General features: G+C 47.0%; 1 pseudogene; it reads left to right on the top strand.

The window, feature by feature from the left end:
* The first annotated feature begins 16,906 nt into the window (after positions 1 to 16,906).
* Positions 16,907 to 19,963, top strand: LOC136474563 (pentatricopeptide repeat-containing protein At1g74900, mitochondrial-like; annotated as a pseudogene).
* Positions 19,964 to 25,089: the final 5,126 nt, after the last annotated feature.

The raw sequence follows: 25,089 nt of genomic DNA, 5'->3' as shown, positions 1-25,089 counted from the left end.
ATGCCATGTTGGAATTGCAACAAGACCGATCACTGGGCAAGGAAGTGTCCTTACCCTAAGAAGAACAACTACCAAGGTGGCCGTCAGGGGCAGGTGAACCACACTAATATTATTGAGATTCCTTCAGGAGAGGTAGTGACTGCTGGTAAGTTTTTGATTAATCAACACCCCGCAGTTGTACTATTTGATTCAGGTGCTTCGCATTCCTTTATTAGTCCAGCATTTGCATCTAAGTTTATGCAGAAAACATATACTGTTGAGGGTGAGGGTTATTGTATTAGGGCTGCTAGTGGTACTATCCCAACCAAGCTGGTAGTTGGGGACGTGCAATTTGAGATAGAGGGATGAAGTTATCGGGTTTATCTAGTAGTTTTACCGGGGCTAGGTATCGATGTGATATTGGGAATAACTGGATGAGCCGTCATGGAGTGCTTATTGATACATCGACTAGGGTAGTCATGCTCATAGATCCTGGTAATTAGGAGGGTTTTCTAGTACAGTTACCCCGAGACATCAATCTTTCTTGCATGACCAATGCGGTGCAAGCAAAGTCTCTGGCAGATATCCCTATCGTGTGTGACTTTCTGGATGTTTTTCCCGATGATTTGCCTAGATTGCCCTAGATCGAGAAGTGGAGTTCAAGATAGAGTTGCTTCCTGGTACAGCGCCCATCTCTAGAAGGCCATATAGGATGCCTCCCAATGAACTAGCCGAACTTAAGATCCAGTTGAATGAACTTCTAAAGAAAGGCCTTATCCATCCTAGTTCATCTCCGTGGGGGTGCCTAGCTATCTTTGTGAAGAAGGATCAATCCCTACGCATGTGTGTAGATTAGAGACCCTTGAATGCAGTTACAATCAAGAATAAGTACCCTCTGCCACACATAGATATCTTATTAGATCAGTTGTCTAAATCAAAAGTCTTTTCCAAGATTGATTTGAGATCTGGGTATCATCAAATCAAAATTCAGCCTGAGGATGTCCCAAAAACTGCATTCTCTACAAGATATGGTCTGTATGAGTACCTTGTTATGTCTTTTAGATTGACCAATGCCCCCACACATTTTATGTATCTGATGAATTCGGTGTTTATGCCTGAGTTGGACAAATTTGTGGTGGTATTTATAGATGATATCCTGGTCTATTCGGAAAATGAAGAAGATCATGTTGAATATTTGCGGGTGGTTCTCACTAGATTATGGGAACACCAGCTGTATGCAAAGTTCAGCAAATGTGAATTTTGGCTTCGTGAGGTACCTTTTCTTAGACACATGTTGTCCGATGGTGGAATTATGATTGATCCCACCAAGGTGCAAGAAGTGTTGAACTAGAAGGCTCCAATCTTGGTGCACGAGGTTCAGAGTTTTCTAGGGTTGGCTGGCTATTATCGTCGCTTCATCTTGGATTTCTCTAAATTAGCCAAGCCTATGACTCGGTTGCTGCAAAAAGACATGAAGTTTGTCTGGACTCCTGAATGCGATGCGGCTTTCCACACCCTATGAACTCTTCTAACTTCGGCTCCAGTTTTGACACAACCGGATATCAAGAAACCTTTTGATGTGTTCTACGATGCATTAGGTATTGGGTTAGGAGGTGTTCTTATGCAAGAGGGTAGAGTCATTGCTTATACCTCTCGCCAACTTCGAAAGCATGAAGTGAATTATCCAACGCATGACTTGGAACTCGCTGCTGTTGTTCATGCTCTAAAGGCCTGGAGACATTATTTGCTTGGCAATGTGTGCAACATCTACACTGATTATAAAAATCTCAAGTACATCTTCACTCAACCAGAGTTGAATATGCATCAGAGAAGATGGCTCGAGTTGATCAAGATTATAACCTCCAAGTGCACTATCACCCTAGCAAGGTAAACGTCGTAGCAGATGCCTTAAGTAGGAAGTCTCATTGCCACTCATTGATTGAGAGTGATGTCCATTTGTCAAAGCTCCTTCATCCTGCAATCCTTCACAACATCACTGTCAGTTGTACTCTACAGAGTCGAATTATCGAGCTACAGAAGACAGATCCAGGTGTGTTCCACATCAAGCGCAAGATGAAAGAGCAAGAAACCAAACATTTTCGAGTAGATGAGGATGGCGTGTTATGGTTCAAGGATAGGTTGGTAGTTCCGAAGGATAGAGAGCTTAGAAATCAAATCATATCCGAAGCCCATTCCTCTAAATTATCTATTCATCCTGGTAGTAGCAAAATATATCATGATTTGAAGCCTCGCTTTTGGTGGACCAAAATGAAGAAAGAGATAGCCGCTTATGTGGCTAGGTGTGACACTTGTTGTCGAGTCAAGGCTGTGCACATGAAAGCTAGATTACTTCAGCCACTCTCTATTCCAGGTTGGAAATGGGAGGAGATAAGTATGGATTTTATTGTTGGACTCCCTACTACTCAGAGGAATTTTAACTCCATTTGGGTGATTATAGACCGACTGACCAAGTCTGCACACTTCATTCCTGTCCGCATAGACTTCCGTCCAACCGACTATGCGGAGTTGTACTTTAATCAGATAGTTCGACTTCATGGGATCCCTCGTACTATTATCTCGGATAGAGGACCACAGTTCACTACTCGCTTTTGGGAGCACTTACACGGATTATTAGAAACTAAGTTAGTAAGAAGTTCTGGCTATCATCCGCAAACTAATGGACAAACTGAACGAGTGAATCAGATCTTAGAAGATATGTTGAGAGCATGTGTCATCTCAGCTAAGGGCTCATGGGAAAAATGGTTGACTCTAGCTGAATTCTCGTACAATAATAGTTATCAAGAGAGTATCAAGATGGCACCGTTTGAAGCTTTGTATGGCCGAAAGTGTAGGACCCCGTTGAACTAGGTAGAAGCTGGTGAAAGGAGATATTATGGAATTGATTTTGTTCAAGAAGCCGAAGAACAAGTCCATACTATCCAAACCCACATGGCCGCAGCTCAAGCTAGGCAGAAAAGTTATGCTGATCGATGTAGAAAACCTATTGAGTTCAAAGTTGGAGACTTCGTTTATCTGAAAGTCTCACCTATGAAGAGTGTCCAGCGCTTTGGTGTGAAGCGAAAGCTTGCGCCGAGATATGTTGGTCCATTTGAAATCATTGGACAAAGTGGTAAGGTGGCGTACAAGATTCAATTACCTCCTAAGATGCGTGCTATCTTCAATGTCTTTCATGTATCCCAATTGAAGAAATGTCTTCGCGTCCCTGAAGAGAGAGTTCCATTGGGGGATATCGAGTTAAAATCTGATTTGACCTTTGAGGAAAAGCCAATCCGAGTGATTGATACTCGTGAGCGAGTGACTCGGAGTTAGGTGGTCAAGTTTTACAAAGTCATGTGGAGTAATCAGGGTAGTGAACGCGATGCAACGTGGGAAAGAGAAGATTATTTGAGGGATGGTTATAAGGAATTCTATCAACAATGGTACGCTTTTCAAATCTCAGGATGAGATTTTTATAAGGGGGGAGGGCTGTAACACCCCAGGTATTTGCCTTCCACATTTGCACTTGCATTTCATGAACATGAGCATCGTTCATTCATTCATAAGCTAATATCACATGAAACATGATGTCGAAACATTGCAACATGTTGCATATTTCATGTGTGTTGTTTCTTTTATGAAATGATTAGTGTGCAACACTTAAGTGCAACATGTGCAACTCACTTTAGTGAAACATGGTTAGTTAGTACCATGCAACAAGATCATGAAACATGTGAAACATGACTATGAAACAATTGTAACATTTCATGTGTTTTTCATTGTTTTAGTACATACAATGCTTGATTCTTGTGTGACCAAGGTGTGGTGTGGCTAATAATTCTCTTGAACAACTTAGTGACACCTAGAATGTCATTTGGAACATTGTTCATATTGATCATGTTGCCTAAATAGGATTTCAAAAAGTGGTTTGACTTGTTTTGACCCCTAAACCCTTTTGTTTGACTATTTAAAAAGTGTAGCTTAGGATATTTGCATGTCTGAGCAACCTAAAGCAAAGTTGTAGCAAATGTTATAAGGAACAAACTTTGTTTAGAAGCCAAGTCATGAAAATGTGCACAACATGCTCAAAAATGGCCCACAAGTCAGAATTGAAAGCTAATTCAACACTTGAAAATATTTCTAAGTGTTAGTTGCAGTTTCAGTTTCATGAACTCGACTTTGGCTTGATACAACTCATGATCCATTGAGAATTAGCTATTGATTTCTCAAGCATTGTTGGAGCTCTAGCATAGCTCTACAACTTTCATGTACATTGCTCCCACTGATTTGCCACGAATTGAGAGATCAAACACCATCAAGTAATGCTGTCAGTCGGTTGATTGATCACTGAATCAGAGTTTCAGGCGAGCTACAGTGCTGACCATTTTTAGAAAACGACTGACGCGTGGCGCCACCCGTCGCCGGCCGTCTGACCCCGCTGCCACGCGCCGCGGACGTCCTGGCATGGCCGGCCATGACATGAACCCTCCCGCGCGCCTGCCCGACCAGTTCGCCAGCTCAATTTCCATTTCCATCGCCTCCACCGCGAGCAGCAACAGAGCTCAGCCGCTCCGCCATTGCCGACCAAGCCTCGCCGCCGCCTAGCTTGCTCGCCGCCACAAAAACGCGAACTACATCTTCACCACAGCTCCGCCGTGTCCTCCTCTACCTCCTCCACCTCTTAGCCAAGCCGATTGGGTCTTCGTAAGGGCGCATTGGCTGTTTCCACCACAGCCCGCCATGATGGGGTCTCGTCGGAGTTGGAGCTCTACGCGGCCAACTACCACCGAGGCTTTCCCGTCCTCTTTTCTTTGCTTGGGTAGCACAGTAGTGACCTCCTGAAGCTCATACCGAGCTCGGTTGAGACAGCCATGGCTCACCGGCGCCGGCGCCTCACGCCAGAGCTTTGCCGTGCTGCCATCACCGGCAACGAGCCACCTCCGCTAGGTCTTAGGTCTTGCCACTTGCACCAATCAGTTCCTCTCATCACATAGAGCACGTAGGTGGCCTTGGTGTCGCCGGAGTCCTTGCCATCGGCGAGCAAGACCACCGCCGTGCCATCGAACGCCACCTCCCCTGTTCTATATCGTTGACAAGTGGGTTTGGCTGATAGGCAGGTCCCACGCGTCAGTGACTGTTTGATTCAAAAGCTAGCTCATTTATGCAGATTTTGATGCTATTTTGTGAATTTTGTAACTCCAAATGTGTAGATCCAAATGGTGTGATTCAAATTTTGGTAGGCTCACTGTGAAGTCTAGTATTTAAGAAAAATATGATATGAGCACATGATGTAGAAATTTTGGATGAATTAAATAGGAACTTGAAATGTGTTTGCAAATGCATGCAAACTTGTTTGAATTATATCTTGAGTTTCTTTGATCCAAAAATTATGAAATTTTGTGGGTAAGCTAGTCTTGCTTAGTAGAAGCTCTAGTTAAAATTTGAGAGTCGTTGCATGTAGGGTTTGAGTTATAGATTTTCCTTTTATCATTGTTTGATACTTGAGTGAATTTTTATAAATTATCTAGGAATCCTATGACCATGAAACTTTGTGAGTAGTATCCTAGTACCTTAAGGATGCTAGGAAAAATATGAAATCTGTTGCTTGACACTTTTCACTAAGGTTTCCTAATTATGCTATTTTAAGCAATTATACCTTATCATTTTTGTGTAGGCTGTTATACTTGCTCAAATGGTGTGAAATTTTTATGGTAGTCTACTTAGAGCATGTAGTATCTACTATAATTTTTGTAGATTTAATGGTGTAGTTTTCATATATGTTTACCATTTTCCCTAATTAATTAAATAAATTAAGAAAAGTATTAAAAGAAATGTTTTGGTGATGAACACCCTACTTTCTGGTGTTCTTGTGATATGTGTAATAAGTGAGTAGAGTTAGTTTTATCCAATTATGTGTTTACATCATAAGTTAATAATTATTTCGTTTGCATTATGTCCCTCTGGACAGATCTGGGGACTTTAGAAAGTTCCCCATGATATTTTGGTTTGCTGTGAATGTGATGAATACAAAAGTTGTGGATAATTTATGTATCTAGCTCCTGTCAAAATTTGAGGGCATTTGGCTTAGTAGTTTAGGAACTATAGCTGTTTAAAGTTAGGTTTGAGTTTTACTTACTCTCTGTCTTGTGAGGACAGAGTTCTGTTGATTAAAGAATTCAACCTGGTAAAGGTGGGAATCATGCTTAGAGGTATGAAAATGAATTGTAGACAATTTCATAAGATTTCCAAATTGTCTTGTTGCATGTCATTTGGATTTATAAATCTCTGGTTATGGCTAGTTTACTGTACCGCTACATAGTCTTCATTTTGCTGAAATACAAATGCTTGAGTGTATGCTTGTTGCAATGTTCTCGTTGATTGTTTAGGGGTTAGCCTAACTTGAGAATATGCTTAGGTGTAGGTGCTAGGTCATTAACCGAAGATGAGCAATTATACATTAGGTTGTATAAACTTGATAAGTAAAGTGATTTGAATAGGGCTTAAGTTGGAATATGCAGACTACAGCGAACATGTGCATTCCCCGAGCATCCCTAACATTCATCATGTGCATCCATGATATTTATCTTGTGCATTCATGCAATAGGTGTGCCAGAGGGAGTGAATTTGCTAGAGTTCGAGGGAGCCAACCAGGAGGAGGAGCCCGAGGTGCAGGAAGCCAACGAAGCAGCCGCCGCGGAGGAGTTACCCGAGTGCCCTGACCACTAGCCTTTCTCTTTCCTAAAAGGCAAGCCCCGGAGCATATTGAGCCTCCCATGTTTTTACAAATACATTGAGTATCTTTTATTCATTGATGATGCATTAAGTATAGGAATTAGTTGGAACCAATTGTTGCATTATATATCCATCCTTATCCAGATATCGCACTGGAATCCTATTTAAGTTCACGAACGGGTTAAATGCTTAGCCATGCTTAGTGCGGTAGAAGTCAGGTGATTTCCTGTCACCTGCGAGCTTTAGGATGAGGTGGATCACGGTTGGCTATATTTGCTATCGTAGAAAAGAACCATGTGAATAATGAATTAAGACCGGGCGGAGTCTGGTGTAGGTTTGAACATAGTGACTCCGTCTGCGTCGTTTAAGGACCGATACGTTGTACGTCCTCATGTCATGTTGAACGCAGCCTAACACTTAGCTGGCCAGATAAGTCGTTCCGACCACGAAGCCGAGTAGCTCAACTCAGGCCAGGATCCATGGGGGTTGGATGCATTTTGGAGGTAGTAAGGATGTGCGGAGAACCATTAGCATAAGTCCAAGGGGAGTCATGTGCTTAAAATCCTGCACTTTCTGGCAGAGTGGTTCTCTGAGAATGTAGGGCGGCCTGGACCCACGTCTTTTCTTTTATTTTTCTCCTGAGTTGTACCAAAGGTGACTTGTTTGTGACCCTAACGGGGGAAGGAGGGTTTGTGTTAGGAATAACCCTCCAGCTGGATAGGAATCGATTCGAATTGTCGTCTCTCCCGGATAGTGAGAACTTGACTGAGCAGCGGCAACGTAGATTCAATTAATTTAATGATATGGTTAAATGGATGATGATGATAAGGTTGCCACAATGTATACCTGATATGGTTATTAATGTTTTCACCCTAATAAAATGATTGCTTAGTACAGGTGCTAATATAGATGACAGGTTAATGGCTAAAAGTCACTACTAGTTCAGGTTAAGAGTTGATCTTATTACTTATGCTTTTCCGCAAAAAGAAAGTGTCAGCCAGATCCACTAGATTAAGCTATGCATAATCCTTGGTGTCATTTGTTTTGGTTTCCGATGGGTAAGTCTAGCTGAGTACATTCTCGTACTCAGGGTTTATTCCCTCTTGTTGCAGATGACCTTCTATATCAGGGATTCTGTAAGTATTGTCTCCACCCGGCGGGTGATGAAGACTAGATCATGGGCATGATCTCCATTTCTCTTATCTGAATGCTTTTGTGGGATTGTGATCAGTGAACCAGTATTTGTATTTGAACTCGGGTGTGTAAGTCAAACTATTTGCTTCCACATGTTTTACAAGACTTGTTTTGTAATAACGATGACTCTGTGATGATGTAATCTATTTGCAAACGTCTACGAAATGTGGTAATGTATGATATGTTATGTTGAATTGTTGTGATCTTGGTTGTATGCAGTTGGTTTGAAATCCTTTGATATTTCAGTTGACTACCGGGTTTATATGGGCTCAAGTCCGAGAATTGGATTGTCTCGGCGATTGTTTTTGTACTTGTGCTCTTATAAATTGGTTGGTTCTTTGACAGGTCGTGTCCTCTCCGCCAGCTGAGCAACCTGACGGCGGAAGAGGGTGTGGAACACCCGCACCCCATCAAGACCATGCCACATGAGCTTCTAGAGCTCCACCTCGATAATCTCCACCTTCTTCTTCTGCTGGCTGGTGGGGCCCCATGACTAGCTCTCCTGCCTCTCCGGCCTCCTACTGATGAAAGGCGGGAATGGCGCATCTGCTGGGTTCCTAATGTAGAACCATTTCCCGTGCCACCCCCGATTGGAATCGCAGGGGATGTACATGGGGTACGAGCCCGACGCGCTCGGTTTCTTCTGTAGCATGAAACCCCCCACCAGCGTGATCTTGTGTGGCTTCCCCTCTAACAAAGCTCGCCCAGAGAACATCTGCTAGAAGAAGTCCACGTGTGGCTCTATCCCAAGGAAAGCCTCGCACACAATGACGAAGCCGGTGATATGCAGCACCCCAGTCGGATTGAGGTATTGCAGCTCTAGGCCCCACTCATTGAGGAGCCCACGCAGGAACTAGTGTGTAGGGTATCCTAACCTATGCTCATAAAACGCAAGGAAGGAAACAACCTCACCGGCCTGAAGTTGCGGGAAATCATCCCCTAAGGAGCCCTCCAGTGTGCCACCTCCTTCTATGGTAGAAACCCCTTCTCGGCGAAGGCAGCCAGCACTGACTCCCTCACGATGGATGACCTCTGGCTCAACATTGTGCTTCGGGTTCATGAATGGATCTATGAGCTTTCTCCTCTCCCTTGCTCTCCCCTTTTATCTCCTAGGAACCATCGCGGCACTCAAACGCTTTGGGTGATAAGGAAGAAAGAGAAGAGGCGGCTGATAAGGAATAGACGAAGAAACGGGATGGAAGCCCTCTCCCTTCCCCTACTTAAAGGAAGAGGCACAACAGTTTGGCAAGGCACAGCGATTGGGGAAAGGCAAGACGACAGGGGCGAAAACCCCTCTCCCTTCCCTCATTCAATGCGGATGGGATGCGCCCTGACCGATGGGACACACCCAGCCTGATAGAACGGCGCCTGGTCAGACGAGACATGGCCTAGGTATGTCCCACCACTACCGCACGCCGGGCGCAAGAAACAAGGTGCCATTGCGCATAGGCGGCCCTCCACCTTCCTAGGCGGGACTTAAAAAGGCCCAAACAATGGGATCTCCGCCAGGAGAGACCAACGGGCTTCTTGAGTCGATTGGATGGCTCAGGCAAATGCCAAGAGATAGGTAAGGAGCAGATGGATGCCCCATGTGGGCCACGATGACTCCATCACGAACGACAAGCGCGGATCCTGGCCGGAGATATCCGATAGGAGCTCCTTAAAACCCCGTCACTCAAGTCATCTAGGTAACATTACCAACCCCCACTATTTCTTTATATAAACATTCATTCATCCTTGCACACATTCATTCATTCCATATAGCAAAGCATATGCAGTTAAATGCACCACAACGCTCTGTGTTGCGTCACGAAGCGACAGTTGCCTCATTCAAACATGAGCAACGACCGACCAGGGTTTGAAGGCCAGCCCACAAAGGGCTCGAGGTCGTCTCGCGTCAAATAGAGCTAGGGGAGAAAACGTAGATGAGCCCCGAGTGACCCTCACCCAGTCTGCCCCCAAAGCAGACAGGGTCATCTCAACCTTCTCGTTCGATCCTAACCTCCCGCCGAACCCATAGAATCTCCATCGAGGGGAGGCCAGAGGGCCACCCGGGTCAGTCTCCGGAACGACCCAAGCATCTGCCAGGATGGAGGTTAAGGAGCACCATCCACATGAGGGCTATGCCGACCCCGTCATGAACGATGGACCCGGACTTCACTCGAACGTGCCCATTAGCGAGCTCACCGAGCGCGTCACTCAAGCCATCGAGGCAAGCGACGTTAGCATAGCCCTCTGGTTGTGAGAAACCACGGATAGGGTAACGCACAAAACTCAACCGACTCCTACCCAAGCCCAACGGGGCTCTGGGGCTTAAGACACCCAACGCCTCGGCTGTGCCTGGGTCCACGACTCCAACTCGCCCGATCCCTCGGCGCACCCGACGCCTAGATCCGTGACTCTGACTCGCTCGATCCCTTGGCACACGATGCCTAGATCAGCGACTCCGATTCACCCGATCCCTCGGTGCACCCGATGCCTAGATCCACGACTCTATCTCATTCAATCCCTTGCCACGCCCAATGCCTTGGTTAAGCGACTCCGACTCACCTGATCCTCGGATCCGTGACTCTGATTCACCCAAACCCTCGGCACGCTCGATGCCCCGGCAGATGAAACTCTGTCTCACCCGGTCCATCGGCCGCAACCAAGCACCTGGGACCGTGCTTCTAGAAATAATGGGCCAGAAACTAGAAAAGGGAGGCTACGTCCACCAAAGTGCACACACTCACGCCCTCTCAATTTCTAGAGGCCAGATAGGGCTATGAGTTTTTTTGTTTTATGATAAAATAACCACATGTCCTTTACTTACCACCATTTCTCCCATCAATATCATATTATCATATAATGGCCCTGTTCGTTTCGCTAAAATTTGGCTACTGCTGCTGATGCTGATTTGTTGTGAGAGAAAAACACTGTTTTTTTGTTGAAAAATATTGCGGAAGTAGTGCTAAAAAATAGGACCAATAAAAATTGTATGCGGATTTACACAACCTATAGGATCGATGATGTGTATCAACAAACTCGCCTTAGTTTCCCAAAAAATTAACGCATCATCATTCCATAACGGTGTAAGCACAACGTGTTAAAAAGGGTTGTAAGCACAATGTCAAAGTGACAAATTGTCATATGATAATGATTATATGAGGATGTCCATCCACAACACGCATCTGAACACGGCCACGTGGCCCCAATATGTGACCCCACCGCTCCCTTATCCCATCCCGTGACCACGCTATCTCCCTTATCCCATCCCATGAGCCACTACTCCCTTATCTACTCATGTCGTGCGCGCTCCTGCCTACCCCACCGGCCGCTACTCCACGCCCCCACCTAGGCCTCACACTTGTCACTGAGCCGGTGTTGGGTTCATAAACCAAGGGTCCCTCATGGACTGGCTTCCCAACAAAGGCTCGGCCCAGCAGATGACATTACAAACGACACGCAACTCATGGGCTGACCCAAATACCTAAACGACAAGCTATAAGGGCGATCCATTCTCTGACCAGAAGGCCTGGCCAAGGAGGAACGACACCCGCTTCTGACTGCGGCCCGCCTCTTCGACCGGAAGGCCTCGCTAAGGAGGAACAACGCTCGCTTCCGACTCTGGCTGCCTCCGGACGGCGTCTCCGACTAGAAGGCCTAGCCAAACACCACTTCTGACTCCAACCCTCATCTCTGACTAGGGATGCATCGAACCCCTGCTTACAGCTCCTCTTCGACTGGTGCAATCAGAGCCCACTGGGGCCAACCGACCGGGGACGTCCGCTCGGTGAGGACCAGGAAACGGACAGAGAAAGTAAGATAGGGCACTCAAGTCAGCCACAATACCAAGGACCGTACCCTGTACACCTGTAGGATAGTACCAACAGGGCATGTTAGAAGGGTACCTGCAACCTTCCTGGTATGACAGAACCCAAGCAGTGTTGTGGGCGTCGACATTTGACCTATAGTGTTGTAGGCGCCATCAACTCCCATACCAAACAAACATGGTAATGCTCCCCCACATGCCTCTAGGCGTCAATAGTGTTATGGGTGTTGATGTTTACTATACCAGGCGAACATGGTAAAACCCCCTACATACCTTTGGGCATCAACAGTATGGCAGGCACCAACGTCTGCCATACCAGAAGAAGACGACGTAACCCCCCATATGCATCTGACATTAATAGTGTTATGGGTGTCTACAATCATCTTGTACCCAATGGCGTGGGCAACAAGACTTAGCATGCATACACTATTTCTCTCTCTCTCTTGTAATGCCACCCCCTTCACCTATAAAAGAGGATGCGCTCTCTCCCAACAGAGGGATCCCTCAGTTCACTTACATTGATTCATCCTTTGTAGCTTTAGACACTCTAAAGCTACACAGAGCGCACACTCGAACACTTAGCACATAGCGAAGCTCCCGTCACTCTCGGCCCTTTAGACCAGGGTCTGACCGAACCTCTTGTACCCCCTTCTTTCCCCCTTCTGTTTGTAACCCCACAGCAAACTTCAAGCACCTGGGCTCAGGAATAAAGTCATCGATCGACTCAAACTAGACGTAGGGCATGTTGCCTGAACCAGTATAAACTATGTGTCATTGAGTGCTCGGCCATATTCGATCACAACGTACATCAAAACTACAAATATTTACGTGTTGGTCACTTTCTGCACCGATAGCCGGGGTGCGAGCGTGGCCACCACGCCGGCCGCTGCTCAGTGCCTTCACCTAGGCCTAGCACTCATCACCAAGCCGGGCTACGTGCATGGCCACTCATCCGTTAGCCCCCTTCTTCCTCACCGGCTGACTTTTTATGAAGGCAACACTTTTCATGTTGCAGCTGAATGAATTTTGATGTTGTAGTAGCTTTGTTCTGCTATTACAACAAGTAATATTTCTTTGTTGCATTAGTCTCATTTTTTTATTTCTAATGTTGCATCTCGCATTGCAGTAGCCATGTTCTAATGTTGCAACAAGTAATATGTCTTTGTTACTCTAGTCTCTTTTTTCTGATGTTGCATCTCGCATTGCAGTAGCTTTGTTCTGATATTGCAATAGCCTTGTTCTGATGTTTTTTCCTGATGTTGTAGTAGACTTGTTCTGATGTTGCAACAAGTATACTTCTGATGTTGCATCTCGCACCCCGGCCTTGTTGTAACAGATTTTCTGATGAAAATTTTCTCATTGGACATTCGAGTGATGGAGCACGGTGGGTGTCGATAGAATATCATCGGCAGTCCTTTGAGGGGTATCCCATGAAGGTAGATTGATCGGCAGAGGAGCGTGAGATCAAGAACAAGAAGGTAACAGAGACACACGAGTTAGACAGATTCAAGCCATCAGTATGACGTAATACCCTACTCCTATGGTCTGTTGGTTTGTATTAGCTATCATATGATATCACGTGACTACAGATGTATGTATCTAGTCCGCTAGGGGACCTCTACCTCTCCTTATATACTTTGGAGGGGTAGGCTTACAAGGAAAGTATCCTATTTGTTACTATACAATAGCTTGCAATGCACATCGAGTAGTGTCGTGCACGCCTTGATCTTGTGGGCTGGGCCACCTCTGATGGTACGGCCCATGTCTTGTCTTGTGGATACCGGGGGTCATACCCCCACAGCTAGTCCCCGAGCCTGATAGTAGTTGACGTAGTCACATGGTGCCATGGTCAGAAAGTAGAAGACCGCCGAGCAGGCAGCCAGTCCCCGGGTGTAGCCTCGGGATGAGAAAAGCGCATATTCACCGCAAGGTGAAGTGTGCCCACTTAGTCCCCGAGTCTGCTAGAAGATAAAGAATGAATCTTGTAGCAGGGTCAAAGAAAAAGAAGTCTAAAAGCTTTGCCGACGTCATCCGACATGCGCGTATCAAGACCCTAGATGTGCTGCCCAAGATCAGCACCCTGATACAAATAGCATGGAGCAGCTTGATAGCACACCGATGAGACGTAGCAAGGTCTGACCACCAAGAGCGATGTCCGAGCGCTGTGGAGTCCCCGACGTAGCTGGCGACGTCCGAGCACCGAGGAGTCCCCGGCGTAGCTAGTGAAGTCATAGCACTGAGGAGTCCCCGGTGTAGGTGGCGATGTCCGAGCACCGAGGAGTCCCTAGCGTAGGCGGCAATGTCCGAGCACCGAGGAGTCCCCGACGTAGGTGGCAATGTTCAAGCACCAAGGAGTCCCCGGTGTAGGCGGCGATGTCCGAGCACTGAGGAGTCCCCTACATAGCTGGCAACGTCGGAGCACCGAGGAGCCCCCGGCGTAGGCGGCGATGTTCGAGCACCGAGGAGTCCGCGGTGTAGGCGGCGATGTCCGAGCACCGAGAAGTCCCCGACGTAGGTGGCGATGTCCGAGCACCGAGGTGTCCCCGACATAGTGGGCGACATCCGAGCACCGAGGAGTCCCTGACGTAGCTGGCGACGTTTGAGCAGCGAGGAGTCCCCGACGTAGCCGATGATGTCCGCGCACCGAGGAGTCCCTGGCGTAGGTGGCGATGTCCGAGCACCAAGGAGTCCTCGGCGTAGCTGGCGATGTCCGAGCACCGAGGAGTCCCCGACGTAGCTGGCGATGTCTGAGCAGCAAGGATTTCCCGGCGTAGCTAGTGATGTCTGCGCACCGAGGAGTCTCCAGCGTAGCTGGCGATGTCCGAACACCAAGGAGTTCCCGACGTAGCTAGTGATGTCCAAGCACCGAGGAGTCCTCGGCGCCGCTGCTGACATCTGAGCACCGAGGAGTCTCCGGCATAGCTGGCGATGTCCAAACACTGAGGAGTTCCCAGCGTAGCTGGCGATGTCCGAGCATCGAGGAGTCCTCGGCGCCGCTGGTGACGTCCGAGCACCAAGGAGTCCCTGACGTAGCTGGCGATGTCCGCAAGGTGAAGTGGGGTGAAGTGTGTCCACTTAGTCCTCGAGCACGAAGAATCCAAGGGTCGAGGGGTAACCGATGTAGCTAGCGATGAAGCACGAGCAACGAACAGTCTGGTCAACTGGTCGGCGGCGAAGTGAACATTGAGTAAAAGCGACCGACGAACAGTCCGATCAACTGGTCGGCGATGAAGTCTATGGACCTAGCGGTTCGACCAGTTGATCGGTGGAGAAGCCCGAGCACCAGGTGGTCCGATGATCCAGCAATACAAATATGTAAAACGGGTGGTACATGATGTACAAATATATTAACTCCGGAGAAAAATTAGCAATGGCGATGAAATAGCATAAGTAGCTCGGCGATTAGTTGGTGTGAAGATGTATTTAATATAAACCGCCCGAACAGTTAGTGTGTAGCTGAGTCTCTAGCCCTAGCTAGCCTGTTAACCATAATACGGAGCGCGGAGCCCGTGCACGTGTAGGATGAACAAGCGTCGCTAAGGAGTCGCTACCGACCACCCATAACGCATAGGGTAGACGCTTGTGCACGTGTAGGGAGGAGCCGGAGACAGGACCGTCTCTGGAGGCGTCCGAGCATCAACAGGACTGTTTAGGGGTTTGAAAAATCGTTTAGAGAGCAAACATGAAGAAAACAACTCGGAGAAATATTATGGCGATTAACGAAGATTGGAGAATATTTAAAAAAATATTAAAGCGTGACTTAGCTTTAGACAAAACGTCTGGTCGGCGGCGTATGACGCTATCTGGTCGACGAGAGGATGGACGTCTTCAACCTGGTCGACGAATCTGCCCCTCAGGGCATGTTGGTAAGCGGCAGCGGCGTTGGTGAACCAGAAGGGTAGGGCCATAACCCCTGGAGTTTCTCGAGCAGCCTCCGATAGATCTGGATCGGAGGGTGGTCGGCGCTGAACCAGAGTGTCCAGAGCCTATTCGGCGATGGAGAGGCAATCGACGAGCTTTAGACCGACCCGATCAATGGATGCGATCAGATCGTCGTTGTTGATCTGCCTCCTCTGATAGCGAGGAAGCGGACAACGAGTTGTTGATGAAGGCGGTCTCGGAGGCGATTCCAAGATCGGATCTGCAACGCAGGTGCGGGGGTGATCGACGCAGAATCGATCTGCACCGGCTCGAGGAGCTCTCTGACTCCGTCAACGTGGACGATCCACGAGATCGATCCGACCGTGAAGATCTGGCCGGGCTGCGGGAGGAACGAAAAGCCTACGAAAAAAGCCATCTTGTTCGATAAGGAAATAGCACGCAAGCCCCTACTTGACGCGCCAACTATCGACAGAATATCATCGGCAGTCGGCAACATAGACACACGAGTTAGACCGGTTTAGGTCGTCAGTACGACGTAATACCCTACTCCTATGGTCTGTTGGTTTGTATTAGCTATCGTATGATATCGCGTGACTGCCGATGTATGTATCTTGTCCGCTAGGGACCCCTGCCTCTCCTTATATACTCTGGAGGGGTAGGGTTACAAAGAAAGTATCATATTTGGTACTATACAAAAGCTTGCGGTGCACGTCGAGCAGCGCCGTGCACGCCTTGATCTTGTGGACTGGGCCACCTCCGATAGTACGGCCCATGTCTTATCTTATGGATACCGGGGGCCATACCCTCATAGTGGGGATGGACGCGGAGGGCAACAAGGCGCGCAGGGGATGACGGCACGGCAGGGGATGGCGATGCGACGGCGTGGCACGGTGGCGTGCGTGGGGGATGGCGACGCGACGAGACACAACGGTGCTGCGGGGGACGGGCCGCACGCGGGGACACGCTCGCTTTCCGACGTGTGGGCGTGCTTGTTGTATTGTATCGAATAGGTGCGATTTTATTTCTGAGATTGGACGACTTCTGTTATCACAATCGAATGGTGAAGAGGAGCGTCCGGACGCGTAGGTGCGTCGATGGTCATAGCGCGAGGCCAGCATAGTTGCCAATTGGGGCAAAATCAGACTGCAGGCCATGGGCTGCGCCCATCTGGACTCGCTGGTGAAGGAGAAGGCCTTTTTCCTCGGCTCCTGGGGATTGGCCGATTGGGCTAATTTAGTCCAAGAGACCGTGAGTCCCGTAATTTAGTCACCTTCTTCGACACTTCTCTATTCCCGTAACCGAAATTCCCGGATGCCGCCGCCGCCGCCACCACCACCAACCTCCGCTGCACCCATGTCCCCGGCATCCCCAAACAAGCCGATCCCATCCCCGCGCCAGATCGCCGCGCTAGTCCTGAACCATCCGTCCTCCACGCTCACCGCCGCGTCGGCGCGCTCCCTCTCGGCGTCCCTCCTGGCCGCCGGCCCCGCGTCCGCGCTCCCGATCCTGGCCCCCGTGGCCAACGCCGTCATCAAGCTCCTGTGGCACCACGCCCCACGCGCGCTCCTCTTCTTCCACGCTCTCCTCCGCCTCCCAGAGCGCTCGCGCCACCTCTCCCCGTGCACGGTGGACCTCGCGCTCGACCTCGCCGCGCGCCTGCGCCACCCGCGCCAGCTCACGAGCTCCATCCTCGCGCTCTTCCCGCGCCACGGGCTCGCCTTCACGCCGCGCACGTTCCCCATCCTGTTCGAGCGGTTTGCGGTGTCCCACCGCCGCCCCGACCTCGCCGTCCGGCTCTTCCTCTCGTTCCACCGCTCCCACGGCGTCGTGCAGGACCTCCCGTTGTTCAACTCCCTCCTCAATGTGCTCGTCAAGTCGCGGCACGCGGGCAAGGCCGCCTCCCTCGTCCGTGCCCTCGAGCGGCGGTTCCCCCCTGACGCGGTCACGTTCAACACCCTGGCCGACGGATGGTGCCGCGTCAAGGACACCTCGCGCGCGCTCGACATCCTGCAGCAGATGGTCGAGTCAGGGATCGCCCCAACGAAAGCAACCTATAACATCATCCTCAAATGTTTCTTCCGTTCTGGACAGTTGCAGCACGCATGAGACTTCTTCCTCCAGCTGAAGAAGAGAGGCAGCAACGACGAGAACTGTAATCCTGACGTCGTATCGTACACTACCGTACTTCATGAGCTGGGTGTTGCTGGGCAGCTGGACAGAGCCCGCAAAGTGTTTGACGAAATGTCTAGAGAAGGATGCACGCCATCGATTGCAACTTATAACGCGTTAATTCATGTAACCTGTAAGAAGGGCAACGTGGAGGATCCTGTGGCTGTGTTTGATGATATGATCAGAAACGGTTACGTTCCAAATGTGGTTACCCACACTGTCTTGATCCGAGGCCTCTGCCATGCTGGGAAGATTGATCGAGCTATGAAGCTTTTGGATAGGATGAAAAGGGAAGGTTGTGAGCCTGATGTTCAGACACACAATGTTCTTATCAGGTATTCATTTGAGGAAGGGGAGATCAAGAAGGCCTTGGATTTGTTCGAGACAATGAGCAAGGGAGAGGAATGCTTGCGCAACCAAGATACATATAATATTATAATAAGCGCAATGTTTGTGCGTAAGAGAGCAGCGGACATGGCGGTGGCCGCCAGAATGGTGGTGGAGATGGTGGATAGAGGCTACTTGCCAAGAAGGTTTATGTTCAATCGTGTACTGAATGGATTAATGCTGACTGGGAATCAAGAGCTGTCAAGAGAGCTCTTGCGAATGCAGGAAAAATATACACGCTTGCGACGAGAAATAAGATTGTGATTGGCATTGGGTTTTTCGAATGATGTATACATTCGACATTCTCTTCATCTTTCGCCCTGGGTACAGTCTACAGAAGATCAAGATGAAGCACCAGGAGAACCTATTGGCACTCCTATGCTCCTACTGTCCAGTGATTACTGATCTGTCTGATTTGGAGCTGAAGCATCATTGTAAGTATATATTCTGAAACTTGTGTATCATAATAGTTCAACCGACTGTTTGAGGCGGTTTGGAGGTTCTTTCGATGTGCTATTTTTCAAAATGCTGTCTGCAGATTGTCAGTGTCTGTTTAGTTTCCAAAATTTTGCAAAATTTTTCAAGATTTTCGGTCACATCGAATCTTTGGATGCATGCATGAAGCATTAAATATAAATAAAAAATAAAACTAATTACACAGTTTAGACGAAATTCACGAGACGGATCTTTTAAGCCTAATTAGACTATGATTGGACACTAATTGTCAAATAACAATGAAAGTGCTACAATACCATTTCCTAAAAAATTTCGCCAACTAAACAAGGCCTTAGTGTAATATCTTCTGCTCATGTGATCAAGACTCAGGGGGTGTTTGAATCCAGCTACTAAAATTTAGGAGGTATGTCGGTAGGATGTTGCATGGGGTGTTCGGATACTAATAAAAAAACAAATTACATAATCTGTCAGTATTCCACGAGATGAATTTTTAAGCCTAATTAATCCGTCATTAGCACATGTTTACTGTAGCAAAACATTGTCGAATCATAGACTAATTAGGCTTAAAAGATTTATCTCGCAAATTAGTCGCAAACTATGTAATTAGTTTCGTAATTAGTCTATATTTAATACTCCTATCCAAACATCCAATTGGACAGCGACTAAAATTTAGTAGGGACAACAAAACACCCGCTCACTGGTAGTATGATGCTACTAGCTTGTCAGGAAATAGAAGAGGGTTTCATACTTTTCATGCCAGTTACACTACTTCCATGTCCAGCCCTCGAACGAGCACATGGTAAATTCTTTCCATCATCTTTTACTGCAAGGAATGATATCTATCTTTTAACACTTGCAGAAAATAGGTACATAATATGTTTGTTTTCGCCTTTTAGGCAGCGAGTTCAGGGTGTGTTGATTTTCTTTTAGTAAAAGTTATTACTGGATATGTGTGAAGCAGTGCCTTTTGTGGGTGATGGGATTACTGTAATTTGTATGTTTCAATTTTAACACTTGTTTTTTTTTCTGCAGATTTATGGTGATGGATATATATGCATGTAGCAGATGGATTGCCAAGCATTCGGATGAATAGTGTGGGCCGGCTACGAACATCAATAAGGCAGGATCTATATTAATGATACGATACCTGCACTTCTTTTGATGTTTTCCCCATACTCCAGTTCTCTTTGACTTTGGCTCAGAGCAAGACTAATAATATGGTTGTAGGGTTTTGGTCTGTTCGCTGGTTGGTTTCTGGGCTGGTTTGGACTGGCTAGTGCTGGTTTGTTGTGAGAGAAAAATACTGTTGGCTGGCTGGTTTAGGCTGGCTAAAACCAACAAACGAACAGGGTGTTTTTTTTTTGTAGCCATCTCTTAGTCCACTCATATAGAAGTTAGCTCTTTACAGTTAATATATGCTCCATTTATCTCTCTCAGATTTTCTCAGTCTCATGTCGGCCATAAGCTTACATCTCACTTCTTCTCTCCTCTTCTCTCTCCCTCACCTCATCATTTAGTAGGCTGTTATTATACTTCTCTTATGCTATACGATACCTGCACTTCTTTTGATGTTTTCCCCCATACTCCTACTTCTCTTTGACTTTGGCTTATGCTGGTGTGCAGTCTTGCTGTCTACAGTAGGTCTTGCGCAATGGTAGCCTGATGTGCACTACAGTTGATGACACATCATAAATCCCCAAATCTGCCATTTGATTTTGTAGGAATTAGGGGTTGTGCCTACGGTGATTCACTAGCATGTAGCATGAGATATTCAGTACCCTACAACCAATCCCAACAGTGCGCAAGTGGCAGAACAAACTCCTTCCGTAGGAAAAAAAATGACGTTTAGGACAACATTTAGCATACCGAGGAATGTTTAATTAAGATAGAGTTTTCTCTGTTTGACCCTATTAAATATTGTTGCGGGTGCATTCCATACGAGAAATTTTCCTAGATCATCCGGTTAGCGCATTGAGGCGTGAGACTGGCGAGCCGAGTTTGATTCTTGATGGTCGCAGTTTTTTGCTGCATGCTTTATTTTGCATGGAGATAGGTGCATTTTTGCCATGGAGCGCGTAGGAGACTGCATGGCACGTTTGTGCCTGCTCGTTTTTCAATTTTTTCGGCCTAGCGCTCGTAGCATGACGCGTTTTTTTTGCCTACGCGCTCGGATGGCTGGTGGGTGGCGCTCATTTGGAATAAGAAGACCGACGTTTGGGTTATCTGCTTGCCTACTGTATTTATGCGCCAACTTGCGTTTTCTATTCTCTACGCCACTTCTTCTCTTGTTCATGGTACTGAGCCATCTCCTCTAGCTACATATGGCCGATTCATTTTCTATGTTTGATCTCAACGAGCCTGTATATGACGACGGCGACGGCAAGGGTATGCACTTCTTCCTATCTTGTGCATGCACTTTGCTATCGTTTTCTCTCAATCGTTTCTTATATCATTGTTTTTTAACAGGATTTGATTTGAACTTGCCACTAGATGAATATGGTGCCGTAGATTTCGATTTTGTAGAAAACCTGACAGGTACGTAATTGTTTGATACAATCTAATTTTTTTGCTAAGGAATAGCTATTATTTTTAATGTGCTTGTTTTTTCGTTTTTGTAGATCCTGCTTTTGATGCTCCCGTTCAAGCTAACCAACAAAGAAAAGACATGCCCGAAGAAGTCAGAAAGCAAGTTTATCAAGCTTTGTTGGCAAAAAGCAACAATGAGAAGCTAGGCAAGAAAGATACGACAGTTGTTGCTGCTCAGTTTGGTGTACACATTCGTGCATGCCAGTGCCTGTGGAAGCCAGGTAAAATAGCACTTGCAAATAACATTCCGATTGACCTTGGTAGTCGTAAGAGGGGTAGAGTTGGTCGTAAGGCATCTCCTGTTGATTTGGAACTATTGCGTAGCATTCCTCTCAAGGAAAGAATGGCCATCGAAGATGTGTGTGCTAAACTTAACATGAGCAAATGGAATATTCAAAGGTATTTGAAAAAAGTTTGCTTAGGCGTCACTCTAGTAGCATCAAACCATATCTCACGCAAGCTAACAAGAGGTCTAGATTAAAGTGGTGTGTTGACATGATTAAGAGGGATTTGCTTGCTGATCCAAGGTTTAAGGATTTGTATGACTTTGTGTTCATTGATGAAAAATGGTTCTACCTCTATCAAAAATCTGAAAAATATTATTTTCTACCCGACAAAGATGAACCCCAACGGACTTGTAAGAACAAGAACTACATCCCTAGGCTCATGTTCTTGTGTGTTGTTGCTCGACCAAGGTTTAGGGATGGGAATTGTATATTTGATGGTAGGATTGGTTGTTTTCAACTTGTTCGATATGAACCGGCTATGAGAGATAATGAGAGAACTGGTCGTGTCCATGGAAACTTGGTTATGAAGCCCATAACTTCGATCACAAGAGAAGTGATTAGAGATTTCATGATCAACCAAGTGTTGCCTGCCATTCGAGCCAAATGGCCAAGAGAAGATGTGGGCAAACCAATCTTCATTCAACAAGATAATGCACCTACCCATTTGAAATTGGATGATCCGGATTTTTGTGAGGCTGCTAAGCAAGAAGGATTTGATATTCGCCTAATTTGTCAACCACCCAATTCTCCGCATTTCAACATTCTTGACTTGGGGTTTTTTTTGAGCTATTCAAGCAATTCAATACAAGAAGAATGCAAAAACAATAGAAGCTCTAGTTCCAGCAGTGCAAGAGGTAATTTGATCAAATTGTTGACACATGTTTCATTGTTTCATCAACTACAAATTTGCTCATTCATTCATTTGTTGCACACTTGTTTTGTAGGCATTCATAGAGTACTCGGCACACGAAGCTAACCGAACGTTTGTAACATTGCAAAGTGTTTACATTGAAGCTATGAAGGTGAAAGGATGTAACAAGTTCAAGATTCCTCACATGAAAAAAGATACACTAGAAAGAGAAGATTGGCTGCCAACTTCTATCCCTTGTGATCCATCTTTGCTAAATTTAGCCGAGGCTACTCTTGCTGCATGAAACAATTAGATGGATGCTAGTTAGCTTAATTAGTAGAGACATTCTTGTAACAATTAATTAGAACTAAATTTAGCCCGAGGTTACTCTTGCTGCATGTAACAATCTTAGTAATGCTTACCGATGCTTTGGCGTCATCCTTTCTCGGCAGCAAGTCCTTGTAATGCTGGATGAAAAGCTCGCAGTCCAACTTGACGAGGCCGACCATGGCGTCGATTATGTAGTCCGCGTGGACGAGACCACAGCGAGAGCATGGCCAGAACCGTGAATGCGCACAGTTCCATGCTTGGCGGTCCTCATGGACGAGATGACAGCGAGCGCATACAAAAGAGCACGACGGCAAGGAATCCGGCACCATCTCCGAGTCCGGCGCGAGCTCCTGCAACTCCGGCGTGACGGAGTCCGGCGCCATCTGCGAGTCCCGCATGAAGGACTCTGGAGTCATCTCCATGGCGCCAGAGTCCTGCTCGACGACGTCTTCCATCGCCATCTCCATGGAGTCCGGCGCCAACTCCTCCGACGTCGAGTCCGCCGGCGCCGCATCCCTGGAACGCGATGAAGCCATGCGCGCGAGGACCGGCGAGCGGAGAGGCGCGGCGAACGGACCTGCGAGCAGGTAGGCGAGCGCGAGCGGCGCGGCGAGCTGCGATGCGAGCGAGCGGCTTTAAGATACCGAACGCCGACGAGCATACGAGAGGGAGAGCTGTGCGGCGCATGAGAATCGAGGCGAGCGACCCACGCGTGGCGCGGAGTAACTGCATGCGCGCATAGATCGATGAGGCAGGGGCAAAGAAGTCCAGCTTAGCGACTGCATGGCTAAAACAACGTTTTAATCGCAATCCAGGGGAGGAGCCCGGACGTCATTTTTTTTTTTCTACAGGGAGGGAGTATATGCCACGGCATTCAATTGTTATGGACCAGGTGCATACTGCATAGTGTATTTGGCACAACATTGCGTTTTCCAGTTGGGCGGTTCTTCACTGGTTGGTAGGTGCACATTTTACAGTTGCATTTTGCGCTACATCGCCACTGGACTTTCATTCATGAGTACTCCGTAAAACTTTGTAGAAACCCTTTAGTGATTGTTTAGTTCCTAAAAACTTTTCTAAAAAGTGCTACGGTAGCTATTACATTAAATCTTGCGATACGTGCATGGAGCATTAAATGTAGACGAAAAAAAAACTAATTGTACAGTTTGGTTGGAAATTGCGAGACGAACGTTTTGAGCCTAATTAGTCCATGATTGAACAATAATTGCCAAATAAAAACGAAAATGCTAAATTCACGTGGGTAGAAACTATTTATGGTATCCATTAAAGATAACTATTCACTCCTATGTTTTCAGTGGGGAATGGACATGTTCCTTAGTCGATGCGGTGGCGTCGGGCGAAAGCCTGCTTAGCCAGTAGAAACCAGACAGAGGAACAGAGCAGAGGTGATGAGGTGTCCTGTGCCGACTGCCGTATGCTGCTACTATTCACCACTCAAGGTTAAATAGCATCGGCCGACTTATAAACCAAGTAAACCATTAATCAAACAGTAGACCTCTCGTGGTGCCGGCATATTATTGCTTACAGGGCTACGGCCTACAGCGTTATTGGCTGGCAGGTCAAGGCACCTTGGTCCATAGGAAACAGTAGTGTTTTGATTAGAAATCGAAAGGTGCTTAACGTGCATCTGTAATCCACGAGCGCAGTTTGCATAGTACCATGGTAGGAGTAGGAAGAAAACGTGCACAATCAATTGATCGCGTCATTAATGTATCGTAGGTCTTATTTAATTTCTTCCTAAAAGTTTATGTCATATCCCATCGAATGTTGAACACATACATATAGGACTAAATATAGACTAAAAAATAACTAATTGCACGGATTGCGACTACTTTACGAGACGAATCTTTTAAGTCTAATTAGCCATGATTTGACAATAAAGTATTGTAGTAGCATATATGCTAATGATAGATTAATTAAACTTAATTAATTTGTCTCGTGATTTACTAACTGATTCTAGAATTTATTTTTTTATTATTATCTGAACATGGCCGTACACCTTAAAATTTTAAGGCTGTAATTAAACAAGGCCTATGCAATCATGCATCTTGAGCCGTCTGATTTGAGCTTCGGTGTCAGTTTGCACCTGTGCCTTGCAGCATGGCGTGGTGTGGCGATTGGCAGCCCTGGGCCCTGGCATAATAGTCGGGTGTCAGACGGTCAGGTCAAATGGGCGCTGCAGCAGTGGGCTCTGGGAGTCTGGGTTCCAGCTCGGCAGCGCGAGTGGAGAGGTCAAAGGTGTAAAGCGGTGTTCAGGCAACAGTCATGGCCGCACGGCGGCACGGGGACGAGGTGAATAATGTTCACTCGACAAATGGGAAGATCAAGGGCCCGTTTGAAACCTTTGAGGCCCCGTTTAGATGCAAGCCAAAATCCAAAATTTTTCAAGTCCCCATCACATCAAATCT

The sequence above is a fragment of the Miscanthus floridulus genome, chromosome 8, assembly GCF_019320115.1.
Source record: "Miscanthus floridulus cultivar M001 chromosome 8, ASM1932011v1, whole genome shotgun sequence".
Taxonomy (NCBI): Eukaryota; Viridiplantae; Streptophyta; class Magnoliopsida; order Poales; family Poaceae; genus Miscanthus; species Miscanthus floridulus.
This window is presented reverse-complemented; position numbering and strand designations above follow the sequence as displayed.